This window comes from Alligator sinensis, unplaced genomic scaffold, assembly GCF_000455745.1.
Source record: "Alligator sinensis unplaced genomic scaffold, ASM45574v1 scaffold137_1, whole genome shotgun sequence".
Taxonomy (NCBI): Eukaryota; Metazoa; Chordata; order Crocodylia; family Alligatoridae; genus Alligator; species Alligator sinensis.
In genome coordinates, this window is record NW_005842545.1 from 45,388 (window position 1) to 64,874 (window position 19,487).

A 19,487-nucleotide genomic window follows, 5' to 3' on the forward strand; every position below is an offset into this window, starting at 1 on the left:
AAAGAAGACCTCAACAAAGAAGTAGTAAAGAACCTGAACGTAAAATTTCCTGTTAGTTTAAAAAAAAATGACATGTATATAAATAACTAAGAAATAGATCAGTATTTATATGTACATGGTTGTGTATTATGTACGACAAGGTTCTGTGGGAAATGTTTAAAGAGGGATGATCAAAAAACAGTCTGAAATAGCCACAGTCTGTCTACCCACGAAACGGTTGTGGATATAAAAATAATAAAGAGATTTGTTCAACCCATATGTGACTCGGACTCAACTGATAACATAAGATCTTGGGTGTCAGTCGAGAGACACCAGAGAGATCGTGATGTAGTATAAATAAAAACCTAGATATATTGCCAGTGTCTTACTACGGCAGTAACACCTCCCAACTAATAACATCAGAATTAAACAAGACATGGCAGATGAGAGTCAAGATAGACTGTGGAAGTCACTAGATGGAGCAATCTATAGGGACTTCCACAGTAACAAACTAAATTACATTAGGATATGGCTTAGTTTGTAACTATGATAACTAACTTAAAACCCCCAAAACTCGACTACATGAAAATGTGATGCTGTTAAGCCACACAAAGAGGAATTTTTGTCATGTGTACATGGCAACATCATCATGTGTACAAGCACCCAAAGCTTCTAGTTTCTGTTTCTCTGAAGAAAAACAGTGTAGTTTGAGACAGGATTTCAATCTGCCTCTTCCCCCCCCACCCCCCCACACACACTTTGTGACATCCTGCGTCTGGCCATGCCACCATCCTCTTCCCCCTCTGCCCTTCCACACATCCCCTTCCCCCAGCTTTTTGTTTTCAGGGCTATCAATCACTGTTAACATGTATGATTAATGAATTAATTGGTTCTTGTATTTTTTTTAACATGTTAATCACACACATGGACACCCCCATGGAAGTGGCATATCAGTGCTGAAGGAAGCTGACCTTGAGACTTGCCTACATCATCTATTGTTTGATTCCAGTCAGGGGTGGATCTGGGAAGCATGGGGGGGGTAGGTGCAGTGATGCCATGGCCCCCTCTTCCCAAACATTAAAACTAGAGATGTAAAATTTCCAGAAATGTTGAGGCCATGGGGGGAAAAAAACCTTTTTTCCCATTTGGGGGGGGCAGGAAATGGTAATTTTGGGGAAAATTGAAATACAGGCAATATTTATTTTCTTATCTACCTACATTAGGCCTGTGCAAAGTGTGCCTGTGCAATTCACTTCGGAGATCAGTGATTCGATTTGGTGATACAGATCACTGTCCCGAATCGATTCAGCCGAATCTGATTCGGAAATTCAGTCACAGCCAAATCAGCTGAATCGGATCACTTCTACCTTATCTGCCACCACCCGTATCTTGCCCTGACTGACTATAAACCCCAGATACTGGGTTTCCCTTTTCTCTAGGGAACACTTCTTCAGGTTAGCTGTTAGCCTGTTTCTATGTAGCTCAGCAAAGACTGCCCACAGGTGTTGGCAGTGTTGCTCCCATTCTTCTGAGAAGACTATAATATCATCTATATACTGAGGCATATTTTTGATGGGGTGCAAGAATTTTGTCCATTAGCTGTTGGAACAAGGCTGTGGCTTCATGGAGTCTGAAAGGCATTCTTTTGAAGTGAAATAGCCCACATGGGGTGCCAAATGCTGTTTTCTTCTGATCACTGGCTGCTATGGGTATCTGCCAGTACCCCTTGGTGAGATCTCTGGTCGATATATATTTAGCTGTGCCAATCTTTTCCAGCGTGTCCTCTATCCACAGCATGGGGAAGGCATAAAAGACTGCCACTTCATTTACCTTGCGAGAATCTACAGTCTTAGCTCACAGTCGGGTTTTGTCACTATCACCAGTGGGCTTCTCCAAGGACTCCAGGACTCTTTGATTATCCCCAGTTGTTGCATTCCTTCTATCTCTTTCTTGACAGCATCCCACTGAAGTCGGGGTAAGCGCCTCCATTGTTTGCGGACCTCACAGCCTTCTGGGGTCTTTATCTTATGTTCTGTACCTCATGCTTCTCTGGGTATTTTGTTGAATACATCTTGCAACTCTTTTATGATCTCTTTTAACCTCTCTTGTTCCCTTTTTAGTGTTCCTTCTACCTTTGGCTGTTCCCCCACTCCCTGGGATATCTTTGGTCCCCCTAGGTCATCTAGGTCCCCATTCCTCTGCATCGGCCACCCTTCTTGTGGGTGCCACTTCTTTAATAGGTTAATGTGATGAATCTGTTTCCTGCAGACCAGTCTGGTCCTGAGTACTTCATAATTAACTGGACCCACCTTCCTTGTTACCTGAAAGGGACCTTGCCATTGTACCAGTAATTTATGTATGTTATCTGGTAACATTGGCTGTCTGTACATGAAACAGAATTTAATATGGACTGCCACAGAATTTAAATGTAGCTTTTTTTTTTTTTTTTTGGTGTAGTGCAGTTCTGTTTGCACAACACAGCTTTCATGTTTGCGTGCATGACACTTTCGAGCGAGTTAAGCTCCTGTGTGTCATTCCCCGTAGATATCAGTAGAGGGAGTCAAATACCAATTTACCCCCTAGAATGTCTTTCCTAATGCATACAAAAAACTAGAACTCTTGGTTCCAAAATGATACGTTTTATTAGACCAACTGGAAAATGGCAAGAAAATTGTCCTTTTCTGCAAGCTTTCGGGATCAAAGTCCCTTTGTCAGGCTCTGGGGAAAATGTAGATGGTACAAGATGGTAAAAAGTCCCCATAGGTAGGAAATAAACTTCATTTTTGCACAGAGGGAGCTGAAGATGGAAGTCTGTCCCTCTGGGTCCATGTGTGTCTTTGTGAGCTGTGTTGAGTAGATCTTTGATGTGTTGATCAGGTAAAATTCCTTCCCTGGAGGTGTTAGATGGCTGGCAGGGAGGTAAAAAAACTTCCTTGTAGTTCTGCAATGAAGTTTAAAATCCTAATGCATTACACCAGGAGGCACACCCTGGGTCTGGACTGTCATTGGGCAGTCCTAACTCTCTGACAGTCTCCTCTGGTCACAGTCATGGTCACCCCAAAATCCTTGTCACTTGCACCCACCTATACTCATTCAGTCTGGTATCTCTCTCCATCAGTACACAATCGGAAGGAGCCTGTCCCGGTCCCAAAAGACAAGCTGCACGAGTGAATCCTTCCCTCCCGTTCGTTCCTTTCCTTTTCCCTTTCCATTCCACCATGGAATTTTTCATGAATATAGCAGCTTAATAACTGCCTATCGTAAGAGTAGTGGGTGGGTGGGTGTCTGTTGCTGCCCAGTTGATAGGCAGTTGCTGCCTATATATATATGTTGGTGGTCTTCTGTCTTTTTTTTTTTTCCCCGGTTCTTTTTGGCATACATTTCCCAGCATTCCTGACCTCATTGATCTTCTTTACAGTTTCCAATGGAAAAGCTTCCAGTTCCTGGGCCAGGTGCACCATCTGTTTCTGTAGTGCACATACAGCTTTTTGTAGCTGTGTTGTGAATATTTTTTTTTATAAATGTTTTTGGAATGTTTTTCTCAAACAGCAGTTTGCTGTTCATCTTTCTCCCCCCCCCACTCTGCCCTGCCTAGCCCATCAAGAGGAATGGGGTGGGTGCTCATTCAGATGTGAGTGACGGTGTGTAATGTCCCCCTCCCCAAAACCAGTTTCCCATTGGAACCCTCCTGTTGCCTGCCCAAGTACTGTGGCTTTTGGTGGTGTAGTGTGAATTATTTTATGAATGTTTTTGGAATGTTTTTTCGAACAGTGGCTTGCTGTTTGGCATGCCCCGCCTCCCCCTGCCACCTAGCCCACCAAGAGGAATGGGCTCATTCAGATGTGGATGATGGTGCATAATTCCCTCCTCCTGCAAACCACTGTAGACAAACACCGATTTTTAAAGTGTAAAAGAAAAAATAATTTATTTTGAAACAAAGCACTCCCTAGCGGTTGTTCTCAGCAATGTGTCATACAAGAAAATCTTACACAAGGGCCACCTGACCAGCCTCTCCTTGAGGATATCTCCTCAGTCCCTGTGCTGCTACCCCATGTCTCTTGTCTTTCCACCGCCTGGCATGCTTCTTGTTCCCACGAGTCCTTGAAAAGCCTCCTTGGCTCTCTCAGATATCGTGCAGCACACAGGCTGCCACAATAAAGGGTATTAGATTTTCTTCCTCCATGTTGAGCCGGCACGTAAGCGTCCTCCATCGTCCTTTCAGTCAGCCAAATGCACATTCCACGGCCATCCTGCAACTGCTGAGGTGGTAGTTAAAAAACAGCTTCTGCATTTTCGTGACATTCCCTCTATAAGGCGTCATAAGCCAGGGCTTTAGGGGGTAGGCAGTGTCTGCTAATATGATGAGGGGAACAGCGACACCTCAGATCACTCTCTCCTGCACACTGGGTGCGTAGTCTCGTTTCTCCACGATGTCAGCCAGAGGGGAGTTTCGGAACACCCGTGCATCATGAGCACTGCCAGCCCCCTCCTGTAAAAATGTTCATGAACCAGCCCGAGTGGTCCACCAAGGCTAGCAGGATCATGGATGCATATCTTTTCCTGTTAGTGTAAAGCCTCCCACTCACCGCAGGGCACAGCACTGGGATGTGAGTGCTGTGTAAATCCCCCGTGCAGTTTGGGAATGCCTTCTCAATAAAGCCATCCATCACTTGCTGTGGATTTGCCATGAGGATAACTTTGTTAGAAACTATGTCCATAAGCAGCTGGCATACCTCATGCGTCACCTGTCCCACCATGCAGGCAGCCACGCCAAACTGGTTGGCAATGTAGTGGAGGCTGGATGGGCTGGCTCGCTTCACGATGGCCATTACAACCCTGGATGGCCCGACGCATGTTTGTGTCCTGCCTTATGATGTGTGGGCCCAGCATCGAGACGATATGGTAGAAAGTCTCCCTTTTCATTCAGAACAGCTCCAACCACTGCTGGTCGTTTCAAGTGTTCAGGACAATTTGTTCCCCCCAGTCAGAGCTGCTCTCACGAGCCCACACCGTGTGGATTCTGCTGGTCCTCCTGAGGTTTATCAACAGAGCCCAGTCAGATTCCACTTGTTCACTTTGCTCCCCTGTGTATACTGTGTATCTTCTAGTTTGTGCTTTTAAAGCTGGAATCACACAACTTGCTACTGAAAAGTGTAGTGTAGTATTCCTGGTGAAGACTTCCTGCAGCATTCTACCCTAAAACAGCATTTCCAGCAATGCGTCCTCTTCCTCCTCCTCCTCATACTCCATGTCCTCCATCATGTTGCATACTTCATCCTTGTTCTCCATTTGGCCCGTCTCCCAGCAGCAGCCTCTCACCTGTCTGCACCAAGCAGGGTGGCAGGGACTGCGTGTGTGGTTGGTGTAGCTGCTTTTTTAACACTTCACCCCAGCACCCTGGGGGATTGTGCCTTTTGCAGGAGCTCTGCAGCCACTGGTGTTATGATGTAATCAAGCCTGCAAGCAAAAAAAAAAAGTTTTGCCTACTCCTCTCCTGCCTATTCAAAGCTTATGCCAGTTTCTGGGAAAACATAATGCTTCTGTAATAAAATTATTTTGCTCAAGCAAAATCGATGATTTTTGCAACATTCCCGGCCATTGAGCAGCCATCCCAAAGTACAATGGCCTTACCTTATTTACCGCATCACCAGGTCTTTGTTAACTGCTTCATCACCTTTGGGTGTTTTGATACTCACAGGCAGTGACTTGAAAATCCTTGGAATTTTCCCAGACTCTCCTGCAAGCATAGCCTGAGTATAAAGGTGCCCCCCCCCCCCCCAATTTCCCACCCCTTTTCACACTTGTGCTATTAACCATGAACTGCTTCACTGTGTTGAACACTAACTGCTTCATCCACCATGTTTCAGAAAGCCAAGCCCAGCAGTATGATGGGGCCCATGGCCCAGGAGGCTGATACCTCCAATGCCCATGGACCCAACTGGAGCTGGGAAGAACTGGAGGACTTAATCAACATTTGGTCAGAGCAAAGGATCATAGACAGGCTGGACAATAGGATGAATAAGTCTGTTTATCTTGAGATCACAAAGGGCATGCAGACACGAGGGCACAATCGTGACTGGACCCAGGTCTGGTGCAAGATCAAGTCCCTGAGATCAGCATTTTGCAGAGCCAAAGATGCAAACTCTCATTCTGGGGCAGGTTGCACACTTGTCCCCTTCTGTGATATGCTGTTCATCGTTCTCTGCAGGGATGCGAGTGACATCCCAGCTTTGCAGATTTTTAGCACCGGGATTGAGCGGGAGGTGGAGACAGAGGAGGACGAGGCAGCAGTGGCAGCAGCCCTTCTAAGGTTGAAACCATGTCTCAGCTGTTCAAAGACTGCTCCGTGTTCCCTCCTGATGACCAGTTGCAGAAAGAACTGTCAGTCACCTAGTGTTATTGCCGCTTAGCCACCCCGTTCCACGGAGTAACATGAATGATGAATCAGAAGAGGTGGGGGGGTCAGGAAGAAACATCATCTGCTGGACCTGGTAAGTCTCTTTTAATGTGCTTCTTGCCAGTGCCGGGCAACTCCCAGCTTTGTACTGGTTGGGTTTGGGTGGCTGGGGGGGGGGGCAGGAATTCATGTGTTGCTGTAGGTGGGTTGCCATGTTCTTTCAGTGGTGGTATAGGCCAGCTGGGTTCCCTAGGTAATGAGGGTTTTGATAGCTAATTATTTGCTTTAATTCATTTGTTGCAGCTAGCATGGGCAGTGGCAGCCATGGATGTGTTCCTCTTGGAGCAGAGAGTACTCGTAAGTTTTGGGCAGTACAAGTGGTGCCTTAGTTTTGCCGGGTCTGTTTCCATGCCTGCTGGTATTCTGTGCACTGCATCGTGCGGATGGGAATGTGTACTGTCCTCCTCTTGGGAGGAAGCCACCCATTGCTTTTTACTTTGTTTGTTAGCCGCCGCAACCTGCCAGGAATGGCACCCCGCTTGCACTTCAGCAGAGCGCTGGAGAGATTTTTTGCAGCAAGCAAAGACAGACCTGCAAAACCTCACTTGAGGTTTTGGCGGAGTCCTCAGTAGCCAGAGCAGAAAGCAAAGCTGCCTGACGGAACAAACTTCATGACTCCCTGCATAAGGACCGTGCCATCCTTGAGGAAGTGTGAGACGCAATGAGGAATTTGAGAGATGCAGTCGACAAGTCCAGTGCTGAGTTCCATAGTTCAAATGACATTTTCAAGGAAGCCTTAGAGAAATACCTGTGATGCCCAGAAGGGAAAAGTCGGTCTGCTTGTCTTGCCTCTGTGCAATATGAGCCTGTTCCCCCTAACTCTGTGGGGTCACACCAGGGCTGTATGACTGCCAGCAGGGCCAGGGGGTGCCACTGCATTTCAGGGAGACAGGGACAGTTCAGCGTCATGGTGGGGTGAAGGCAAAGAAGCCCAAGTAAAGGCTTTAATACTCTGTTGCAAACAATAAAAGCTCATAATAGTTTTCTGGCTTCCTGTGTCTGCCTCCATAACCTTCATATCTTTCTTGGCTCACCCTACACAAAGCTTCCTGGGCTTGTGTGTGTAACACCTGAGCGAGGCCTTTTGTGAGAGGGGGTGCAGCCTGGGGTTTGCAGCTTTGCTTGCACACAACACAATCTCTGCCTCCTCTGTCACCCCCCCACCAGCCTGGCTTGCTTTTTTTGCAAGCCACCACCAACCAGCCACTTACTTGCACAGGTACATTGTGGGGCTGGGGCGGGGGCTGCAGAGGTAAACAGGGGGGGCCTATACAGACAGAGGCTGCTTCCTCTGTCACCCCCTACCAGCCTGGCTTGTGTGGAACCCTAGAGTGAGGCCTTGGGTGGGGGCAGGGAGGCCCTTGGGTTTGCAGCTTTGCCTTTACACAGCTTTGCGTGGGTGGAGGGGAGCATTAGTTAATTTGCCCAAGGTAAATCCTCCCTCCCTCCAATTTATAGGTCACCTTCCACTGCTGGATGCACTTCCTTTGGGTGTGACAAGAGGCAGAAAGAAGAAAGGAAGAGAAAGACAGAAAATGATGAAGAGCAGAGAACAGAATGCTTCCTTCAGGATTCGTTCTGCATTCTAGTCATAGCTGTTGCACAAACGGCTAGTTTCGTGCCCCTGGAGGCTTTTCCAATATACCTCAAGGAGAGAGTCATGCAAGCAGGCTGGATCCATCTCGAGTTTATTTGTTTGCAAACAGATCGACAAGGGAGTTCAATGCTCAAAGCCGAGTCGACCCCTAGCCACGCCCAAAGTTACATTTTTATACCTCTCATGAACAAGATTCCATTGTGGCAATCTGTGATTTGCTACAGTTTTCTGCAAAGTTTAGTACATGCGTAGTCCTAAAACGAGCAAGTAACAAGGGTTGCAAAATTTATGTGCAAAGCAGGCAGTAACTAATCTTTGTGTTCCCCCAGGAATCAGCCTTATCGCAAACCGAACATTTGTTCAGACTGTTCCTTATTATGCTACTGATTATCTAGTGCAGGAAGAAAGAAGAGAAAAAGAAACAATTTGCAGTTCTCAGCTGTGAGGTCTTTTGTGTAGTGAGATCATGAGACATTTTTGCCACATAGCTGACTTTCATCCTGCCTAATATAGATTTATAATATAACAACAGGTAATACTAATAGTAGGCAACTATTAATTCCAGTTGTCATATGTAAATAAGAGTTTTTAATGACGATTTATTAATGGTCAATGATTGTGACACTTCAATTCATTTCAAAGCAGGTAGAGCTGCCTTATCACCCTGTACACATCACACACATTAACACACATGGCTGGCCTGCATCATATATATGTAGCCAGCTCTGGTAGGGTGAAGGGTACATTTTTTAGTTCAAATTTATAAGAAACGGGGCTGTTAGAAATTTTAGGGCCGAGAAGCAAAGTACTGAAGTACTTGAGGTACACAAGGGGCACCAATACAAATTCTTTTTGTCCTCCTTGCTGATCAAGCATTCCTGTTGGTGTGACAAGAGGCAGAAAAAGAAAGGAAGAAAGAAAAGAGAAAATGAAGGATTAATTCTCTCAACAACTATTGCATTCTAATCATAGCTGAATTTCATCCAGCCTGATATAGACTTATAATATAACAACAGGTAATGATAACAGTAGGAGGCAGCTAGCTATTAATTCCAATAGTAGAACATCCATAAGAGTTTATTAGTAATATTAATTACAGTTTACAAATGGTCAATGATGATTGAAACGGTTCAATTCATTTCAAAGCAGGTAGATCTGCCTTATAATTCAGCAGTCTCACACACATCCTGGGCCTCTACCATATATATGTCACCACTCCCCCTCCCCCTTGGGAACAGCTCCCCGCCCCCCCCAGCTTTCCTCCTAGGTAGCCCCTTGATGGGGACAGGTGTTTCTCCAGCACTCCTCCACCTTAGGGATGGACACACCCCATGGAGCCCTCCCCCTCCCCCCAGCCCCTCATCCTGCTTTAAGTGCCTGTAAAAGACCAGAACTGACCCCTTGCCTTGGACAGTCTAACAGGAGCTAATCCCTATGGAAGCTCCTGTGGGACCACAGTTGGAAGTATATATAGAATTACAATTACAGTTCTATTCCTTTCCATGAGAAAGTAGATACTGAGAGCAAGGCAGGTGATTATGCACCCACCCTCCCTGCCTCTTTCCCCTGGGGGGGGGTGGGGAGGAGAAAATGGCTACCTCCTGGTTCCTGAACATGGTTCCTGAACTTGTATTGTAACTGTTCTCATGTGCTATGGCCACTGCATTGGCAGAGGACTCAGGTCACATCGGGGACCTTCTACTAAGGAAGATGATGAGGCTTGAGTTTCTACTCTGACCCTTCTTCAGTTGTTGGCCAAGACCTCCCTTTCATTGCACCCTTGGCACCTTCCCAGTCATTGGGTAAGAGGGAGCTAGGGGGTCTGACGTGGTGCTAGCATACTCCCTCCCTTTAGCCTCTGGTGTCAGTGCTAGCCACAAAGCTGTGTTGTAAGTTTGTACTGCCATTCTCTTTAGGTTGTTGGACATGTCTTGGAAAATGCACTTCTGCACTGCAGGAAATCGCTACATAAAATCCCTATACCTTTTAAAGTCTTCTTGTAATCAAAATATTACTTACATCTTTCTCTTGCAAAATCAGAAAATATCATTTTAATTTTTATTAATAGTGTCGCAGGGCACTTAGGTGCCTGATCCTAAAAGAGCAGAAACTGCTTGGGAAGAGCCAGACAGGAGCCAGGGTGCAGGTTGCCATGGCAACCAGCTAATGAGGAAATTAACTAGCACCTGCACCTGGTCAGCTGGCTGGACGGGGCAGGGCCCTGGGCCCATGTAAACTCCAGGACGGGGACTAGGACGCAGTTCTCTGTTGGTGACCAAGGGAGAAGGAGCCCTCCTAGAGCAAGTGAAGGGAAGAGGCCTGACTAAGTTCTGCTCTGGGTAATGTAAAGTGGCCAAGCACATCTTACATAGCTTGTGTTATGTTACACCCCAGGGGCTTATGTTTTGTTTGCTGTTTTATAAGACCGGTGGTTTGGGTGAGGCTATTTGGGGAAGGAGGAGGCCTCACTGGGGGTCCACAGCAGCATGTGATGCACAGATCCCAGCGCCAGAGAGGGCGCGGCATTTGGGGGGGAACAGACCCCAGCACCATAGAGGGCGCAGCACTTTGTGGGGCACAGAACGCAGCACTGAGGGACGCAAAGACAGGGCTGCAGAGAGCCCAGTGAGGACAAGGGGCCAAATTATAACGAGGCCTAAGCAAGACAACACCAGTACCATCTGCAAGGCTTGGGGTGTGGTAAAGGGGCGGTTGGAGCCACGCATATAGCCCATAAGGCTAGGGGGCCCCCGGAACACCTATTGTAAAATGGGACCCACAAGGGGTCCAGGAACCCACGGAGTTCAGAGAGTCCAGCAAACCATGTCCAAGAGGACTTAAAGGCAGCCTCCCTATTTTTATATTTCCATCAAAGACATGGCGGGTGAGAACTAAGGGTGGCCATATTGGCACAGTCAAGGGGCCTTAGGAGAACACGGCCACCTTTAAGGACCCCATCCCATGACAACTGGTGCATTAGCTGGGAAACCGGCTATGCACAGGGAAGGAACCTGTGTCCCTGAGAAGGGGAATGAAACTTTGGGCTAGAACAGGAATTGCGGGATATTTATAGGAAGACAGCAGCACCACAGCTCTGAGGGGTGAGCGGAGTGGGAAATTACCATTGCCAGAGACTGTACAGGGAGAAGCATTTGGGCCCCAACCAGGAAGTGAGTAAGACCAAGTTGGCTATGGTGGAGGTGGAAAACATAGAGGGCCTGAGACAAGATAATTTCACCGGGCTATTGTGGGTAGATGAGTTGCAGGAGAAAATGGCACGGTTGGAGTGGGAGTTAGAGGTAGCCCAATCCCAGAGGGAACAAGCTGAGGCAAGGGTCGCTGCTTTAGAGCAGTGGGTACAAGCAGGCAGAAAGGAAGGAGGCTCCAAAGAAGTCAGGCGCTTGATAGCGGCGGAAGCAGAGAGAACTTGCGCATTAGAACAGCTGTAACCCGGGTGGTACTCCAAGAGGTACCCCCTCTCCAATTGAAGGGATCAAAGCAGGTGCACAAGCGCTGTGGGAGGTGTACGGACTCTCCTTCCCCTATAGAGCAGAGCCAGACCACCAATGGGGACTTAACCATATACCTTTTAATGAGAGAACAGTACTGGGAACATAACAGGCATAAACCAGGGGGTATAGGGAACACTACAACGCCCCAAGGGGGCAGGATTCAACAAAGGTTAAAACACTTACAATCATAGACATAGTCATCCAGTTGACAAAAGACAGGGTTAACAAAATATGAAAAACACAAACAGAAGAACAAACAATACTGGTTTGTGAAATATAAAAGGCACAAAATGTCAAATAACAAGGAATATAGTGCCTAGGTACCTGGAGGAGGAGAAAGGGGGAAGACACAATGACATCTTTCCACTGCAATAAGGATTTCTCCCTGTTACTTCATTCACCCTAAGTCAGCCCCACTGGGACTTGAACTGAAATCTCCCACATGGTAGGCAGAAACTCTACCACACAGCCACCAGTGCTGGTACTACTCCAAACTGCTAGGGGTCTTGACCTTCCCAGAACCCCGGCCTCACGTTGAGCTGCCTGACCTCTGATTGGAGGAGCTGGAAGCAGTGCTGGGAACCTCTCGGGTCGCTGCTCAGGTCCTTGCTGGATCTGGGGAGCCTCTCCTGCTGGCTGCAGCCTCTCGTAGGGGATCCTGGAGCCCAGCAGGAAGACTTTCTGCCAGCCACACACCGTGCTGCTGAGGGTCCAACTGCTACCTGCAGATCCCACTCCTTCAGGGTCTTCTGGGGCAACTGCTCCCACCCCATTGGCCCAGCTCTTGCCAGCTCTTCAAAACTCCTTCCTTGTGGTCCCTCACTGGTCTCTCCTGAGTCAGCCATGCTGCCCCTTTTATCCCCCTCCAGGTGGCCCAAGGAGCCAGTCAGGGGACATGGAGGGTGAGTCTCTGGGGCCTGATTGGTGAGGAAAGGGAATCCCAAGTCCTCCAATCATCTTTTGCCCTTTCAAAACCCCTGGGCTAAGTCACTGTCAGCTGCCCATCACACAGCTTATTGCAAATGAAGCCCAGAAGAGCCAGGAGCGGGAAGAGAAGCTGCAGAGGATGCAGAAGGAGATGGTAGCATGGATATCAATTCTCCTGAAGCTTGCGCAACCCAGGCAGGGGAACAGAAGGAGATGCTACAAAAGTTGGAGGTGTCAAGAATCCTTATAGCTGTCCTACAGAAAGAAGTCCACAACTGGGAAGACCGAATAGATGGGTTGCAGGAGGAGTTGGAGGACTGGCAGCAGAAGTACATACATGCAGAACACCTGGCACAAGAGCTGTGGAACAAACTGCTTGAAAGCCATACCCAAGTAGAAGAAGCAGGAAAGGTGATCTCGAAAGAGATGGAGAAGGTGAGAACCTATAAGGCAAATTACGAAGCACTGAAGGATCAAAAGCTGTCCTTTGAGAAGGAGGTAGAGGCCCTGAATAAGGAGAGCAATGGGTTACAGGCCCAGTTGCAAAGAGGGGGAGACAGAAAAGGAACAACTTGGGGAACAGGTACAGCTCCTAAAAGCCCTCATAGAAGACCGCTCAACTAAAGAGGTGGTGATGCGCGCAGAGGGTGAGCAGCTACAGCTTCAAGTGCGAGCTGTAAAACAGCAAGCACAGGCACTGGAAGCAGAGAATAAAAGGCTACGAGAGGCGAGGGATCAGATTGTTACAAAAGCCTGGGGTCCTTGTGTGGTTGAGATGCCAGATGCCACAGGAGTTACAACGCTTACTGAAGCAGAGCAGAAGCCTCAAATGCTAGGGGCTATGGATATAATGGAAAAGAGGTTGGTTGCACTGGGAGCACAGCTAGCAAAATACATAGCTGTAGTGAAAGCCGAATGTCAAGGGCAATCCTTGGAGGTTGAGGCATTGAAAGAGGCCTTGCGGGAGACGGAGACACGGCTCGAGACTACGTGGCTAGAGAGGCAGAGGCCTCTGGAACAGGTGAAGCCACCCGAATACCTAGGCCCGGAGAGTTTGAGAGACAAGGCGGGCCTAGTGCAGATAGAGAAGAACACTATGACTGAGGGATCCTCAGGGGTAGATCCTATGACCATGAGGGAGGAGATCCTATTGTAGTGAGCATGTTTGTTATTACCCTGAAATAGAATAGTTTTCTGATAACATACTGTTAGGTTAACAATAATTTGGATTATTAAGAAGTATTAGCTTTGCAGCTGAATACAAGGCATGACCTGTGGCCTAGCAATGTTGCTGACCACAAGGCAGAATGATAGCTAAGCCTTTGCTTGTGTCAAGTAATCATTTTAACTGTGTTAAGCATTTTCTGAGTAAAATGCAGCAAGTGAATCTGTGTCTGTGTGCTGTAAACCAGATACAGCAAGGAACAAGATAACACAAAGAAGCCATTGTTCTAAGTACAGTGATCGTGTCCTTAAGAAGTATCTACCACTGCAAGTTCTTGCTAAGGTATCATAATGTTACTGTTACTTAACTTTTAGCTTTTAAAAAGTGCTAGTTCAGCTTAATAAAAATATGCTGTTATGAAGATTTGTGAAGCACCGCCCAAGTATTGCTTTTGTTAACCCTGTAGTCTTGCCTTATTGTAAAAAGTATAAAAGATCGCCTCACCCTTGAGGGGGGGCCATTTGCCTCTTTGCTGGCTTTATGGTCTTTGCTTGAGCAAATAAACGGCTGTCAATTCTTTACCCTCATTGTCTGGTCCCTATTGCAGCTAGATAACGAACTTAAGGGAGTTTTCTCCCACCACACACATACACCAGTGCCTGGCACAAGAAAGCTTTGTGTAGGGTATGGCAGAATGCCGCCACTGTCTCTCCCCAAAAACTCTGCTCTGTGACAATATGGTTAACATGGGCCCTGCAGACGGCAGACATCCTATCTCTTTAAGTACCTTGAGTTGGATACATTCCTGAGGGAGGGGAGAAACCTGCTTCCTCTGCCTACATGACTGGCATACGCATACCTGGGTGAGGGGCTTGGACTCCCTATTGTTTTAGAGACCCTGCCAGTCTGCCTGGCAACCAGTGATGCATTTCAAATTGGTTGTCTGGCAATCAACAGGTGCTGGCCTCCATTGGACCAGGTAAATGAGGTCATAAGGGCTATATAACTTAAGGCAGAGGTGGGCAATTATTTTGGGTGGAAGGCCACTTACCCAGTTTTGGCAAGCTGTCAAGGGCTGCATGGGTAAACCTGCCCCTTGACAGGTGCCCCGCTCCCTGGTCACCATCTTGGGACCAATGTCTCAGGGCACTAGTGGGGCCCAGAGCAGTGTACAGGCTGGCAGGTGTCTGTGGAGCCAGGCTGGGCTGCAGCAGCAGGGAGAAGGGGGAGCTGGCTCAGCACCATAGAGCCCCTGCTGGCTGGGACCATGCCTCCCTGCTCTGAGCCCTCCTGGCGCTGGCCCTGGGACACTAGTGCAGGCCCTGTGGTCCCATACCTGCTCACTCCCAGCCCCTCAGTACAGGCAGGGGGCATGGCACTGCCCCGACAGGCATGGGGCCCAGGCTGGCAGCGGGGGTAGGTTACAAGCTGGTGCTAAGTGCGGGGGAAAAAGTGGCCCCTCCCCCACCCCGTGGCCCACGCTCCCTGCTGCAGCCGCTCGCAGCCCATGTGGGGCTGCCTGTGCATGCTCAGGACAGCCCCACATGAGGCAGCCCCACACAGGCTTCGAGTGGCTGCAGGAGGGAGCGCAGGCCACGGGGTGGGCAAGGGGCTGCTTTTCCCTGCACTCAGCACCAGCTCCTTCCCTGCCCTTCCTCCCCTGTCACTTACCCGAGCTTCCAGTACTGGGTGGTCCCAGGCCAGAAGCCCCTGCTGGGGCTTCCAGCTGGGGGGGCGGGGCTGGGTGGTCCCTGCTGTTGCAGAAGCCTGATGAGGATTCCCCTGGATCCTGCTGCCCCTGGTTCCTGTCATTTTTTACAGGAACAGATAAATTTTAATTTTCAAAAAAATTTTAGGGGCCCCGTGGGCTGGAAAGAATGGCCTTGTGGGCCGAATCCAGCCTGTGGGCCATATTTTTCCCACCCCTGAGTTAAGGACTGCCCAGGAGGAAGGGGGGTAGTCATGATGAAAACTCAGAGAGAAAAGATTTGGACCAGCTGAAGCTTGCTGTCTCTCTTGAAACTGATGATCAATGAACTGCCTGCCTCTAGAGGGAATCTCCACCTATCTCTGGATGATACTCGTGAGTAAGCTACCTGAGATCTAACTAGATATATAGCTTTCAGTAATTCAGATGCATGACCAAAAGGCTACCCCAGCCACCCTGTTTGCTCTATGGAATTTCTCTGATACTCCTCAACCCTGTACCCTATTCTAAACCTACTCCTTGTAACCAATAAAGTTCTCCTTTGTACCTAGCGTGGGAGACTTATTGGGAGTGGGTCTTGATTATGCCTTGGTGTCCCCTTGGTTCGGCAGACTGAGGGAGACCACTGTTTGTGCTTCAGACTGAGGGAAGCACCCCAAGTTCTTGAAATGGGTCGAGTACCCCCAAGGACTACTAGGCCTGTGTTTCCCAGGGGGCACAGTGCCAGAATCAGACCAGACCCTGGGTGATGATGGCACTACCCCCAGGCTCGTGGGTGTGCTCCAGGAAGGGGGGCAGCTAGATGTGAGGTGCTCCCTGAGAGGCACTCAGAGTTTGGAAGGTGGTCAGGCACAGTGAGGTGGGTGGCTCAGCACAGGAGCACCCCATACTGGCCTGCCACATAGGGTGAGCTAAGAAAGAGCACGAAGAAGGCATGAGCCCCCCGTCTGACTTTGCAAAGTGGCTGGTTGCTGGGGGGTGACCTCTGGAGCCCCCCTGTGTACCTGTGCAAGTGGCTGGTTGTAGTAAAGCACGCCACCTCTGTCACCCCCAGCCTTCCCTGTTTACCTCGGGAGCCCCCCCAGTGTACCTGTGCAAGTAGCTGGTTGGTGGTGGCTTGCAAAAAAGCAAGCCAGGCTGCTGAAGGGTGACAGAGGAGGCAGAGTGTGTGTGTGTGTGTGCGCGCGCACGCGTGTGTGTAGGCCAGGACAGTGCTCCATACTTGTGCAAGAGAGATTGTTTGTGTGCAAGCAAAGCTGCAAACCCTATCCCTCCACCCCCCGCCCAATGGCCTCACTCAGGTGTTACACACACACCAGTGCCTGGCACAAGGAAGCTTTGTGTATGGTGAGCCAAGAAAGAGCATGAAGAAAGGTGGATATAGAGGCAGACACAGGAAGCCAGGAAACTATGAGCTTTTATGGTTTGCAACAGAGTATTACAGCAGTTACTTAGGCTTCACCCCACCATGATCCTGAACCCCATCATCTCCCTGAAACACGGTGGCACCCTCCTAGTCCTGCTAGCAATCATGTGGCCCTGCTGTGACCCCACAGAGTTAGGGGGAACAGGTTCGTCTTCCACAGAGGCAAGACAAGCAGTGCAAGACAGAGGAAAGACAGGCAAGACAAGTGTTTGCTTGCACACAAACACACGTTTCCCTTTTGGGCATCATAGCCATTCATGTTTTAGGTAGTTCTGCAAGGCCTGCTTGAAAGTGTCATGTGAACTCTGTAAGTCAGTACTGGATTTGTTGACCATGTCTTTCAAATTCCTCATGGTATCTCGCACTTCCTCCAGGATAGCATGGTCCTTATGCATCGAATCACAGAGTCTGTCCCACCGGGTGTCTTTACGTTGCACTCTGGATACTGAGGACTCCACCAACACCTTGAGTGAGGTTTCACAGGACCATCTCTGCTTGCTGCAAAAATCTCTGCAGTGCTTTGCTGAAGTGCAAGTGGGGCATTGTTCCTGGTGGCCACGGGTCACAGCAGCTGATAAACAAAAAAAAAAAGCAATGGTTGGCTTCCCCCGAGAGGAGGAAAGTACCCCCCCCCCCCCCATGATACAGTGCACAAAATCCCAGCAGGCACAGAAATGGACCCCGCAAAACTGGGGCACTACTTGTACTGCCCCACACTTACAAGTACTTGCTGCTCCAGGAGAAACCGATCCATGGCTGCCACTGCCCATGCTAGCTGCAACAAATTAAAGCAAATAATTAGCTATCAAACTCAGCCAGCCTGCACCACCACCGAAAGAACACGGCAACCCACGTACAGCAACACATGAATTTCTCCCCCTCCCCCCCAGTCCTCCAAACCCAACCAGCATGAACCTGGGAGTTGCCTGACAGTGGCAAGAGGCACATTACAAGAGACTGATCAGGTCCAGCAGATGATGTATCTTCCTGACCCTCCACCCCCTCTGCTTCATCATCTGTGCTACTCTGTGGAACAGAGGGGCTAAGTGGCAATAACTCTAAGGTGACCGATGGTTCTTACTGCCACTGGTCATCAGGGAGCAGTCTCTGAACAGCTGAGACATGATGATGGTTTCACCCTCAGGAGGGGCTGCTGTTGCAGCCTCCACCTCCACCCCAAACCCAGTGCTGAAAGTCTCCAAACCCAGTTTGTCACCCACATCCCTGCAGAGAATGATAAACAGCTTATCATAGAAGGGAGCAATTGTGTGACCTGCTCCAGAATGAGAGTTCACATCTTTGGCTCTGTAAAATGCTGATCTCAGCGACTTGATCTTGCACCGGACCTGGGTCCAGTCACGATTGTGCCCTTGCACCTGAATGGCCTTTGTGATCTCAACATAAACAGGCTTATTCCTCTTACTCTCCAGCCTGTCTATGATCCTTTGCTTCGACCAAATGTCGATTAAGTCCTCCAGTTCTTCCTGGGTCCACAGGTATTGGAGGTATCAGCCTCCTGGGCCATCAGCTCCATACTGCTGGCCTTGGCTTTCTGAAACATGGCAAAGAAGGTGGTGGTCAACAGCACTAGCAATTTGTGAAAGGCGCTGGCAAATTTTGGTGGGGCGCCTTTATACTCAGGCTGTGCCTGGCAGGAGGGTCTGGGAAAATTCCAAGGATTAGTCATTACCTAGGAGTATCAAAACACCCTAAGGTGATGAAGTGCTCCCAGTTAACAACAGAAAGGACCTGGTGATGCAGTAAATAAGGCCATTGTACTTTGGGATGGTTGCTCAATGGTCAGGAATGTTGCAAAAATCATCTAACTGTCTGCTTGTGCAAAATAATTTATTTACAGAAGCACAGCCTTATGTTTTCCCTTAAACTGCCAAAAATTTTGAATAGCCAGGAGAGGAGTAGGCAAAACATTTTTTTGTTTGCAAGCTTGATTACATCAAAACACCAATGGCTGCAAAGCTCGTGCAAAAGGCACAATGCCCCAGGGCACTGGGGTGAAGTGTTGAAAAAACAATTACACCATGCTCCAGACAAACCACACACACACACACACACACACACACACACACACACACACACACACAGTTCCTCCTACCCTGCTTGGTGCAGATGAGTGAAAGGTTGCTGCTGTGAGAGGGGCAAAATGGAGAATGAGGATGAAGTATGCAACATGATGGAGGACATGGAGCAGGAGGAGGAGGAGGCGGCAGTACTGCAAATGCTGTTTAACTGGGGATTACTGCTGGAATTCTTCAGTAGGAGTAGGATACTACACTGTTCAGTGGCAAGTGGTTGTGTTCCTGCTTTAACAACATTAAGAAGATAAAATGGGTACTCAGGGGAATGCACAGAGCAAAGCAAACAAGTGGAATTGGACCAGGCTCTGTTGAGAAACCTGAGGAGGACCAGCAGTGGATTGGTGTGACCAAATCGCCCTGACCACTTGGAATGACCAGCAGTGGCTGGAGATGTTCTGAATGAAAAGTGAGACTTTCTACCATATCATCTTGATGCTGGGCCAACACATAACAAGGCAGGACACAAACATGCATTGGGCCATCCCACCAGACAAGAGGGTTGCAATGGCCATCATGAAACTGGCTAGCCCAGGGGTGTCCAACCTTTTTGAATGTGGGGCCGGATCATGAACTTTTTATCACCCAGTGGGCCAGCAAGCCATATTCAAAGACCTCACAGG

At 48.6% G+C, this 19,487-nt stretch overlaps 1 protein-coding gene and 1 pseudogene across 1 annotated transcript in view; one reads left to right on the forward strand and one right to left on the reverse strand.

The window, feature by feature from the left end:
• The first annotated feature begins 4,819 nt into the window (after window positions 1-4,819).
• On the forward strand, window positions 4,820-7,355 carry LOC112551663 (annotated as a pseudogene).
• A 9,389-nt stretch (window positions 7,356-16,744) lies between these two features.
• Window positions 16,745-19,487, reverse strand: part of LOC102373925 (eisosome protein 1-like) — a 37,606-nt gene continuing 34,863 nt past the window's right edge. Inside the window, exons 11-13 of the transcript XR_003095961.1 lie at window positions 18,195-19,092; window positions 17,493-17,546; window positions 16,745-17,342 (exon numbers count right to left, since the gene is read on the reverse strand). The gene's annotated coding sequence lies outside the window, so the exon portion shown is untranslated. The remainder of the gene's footprint in view (window positions 17,343-17,492; window positions 17,547-18,194; window positions 19,093-19,487) is intronic.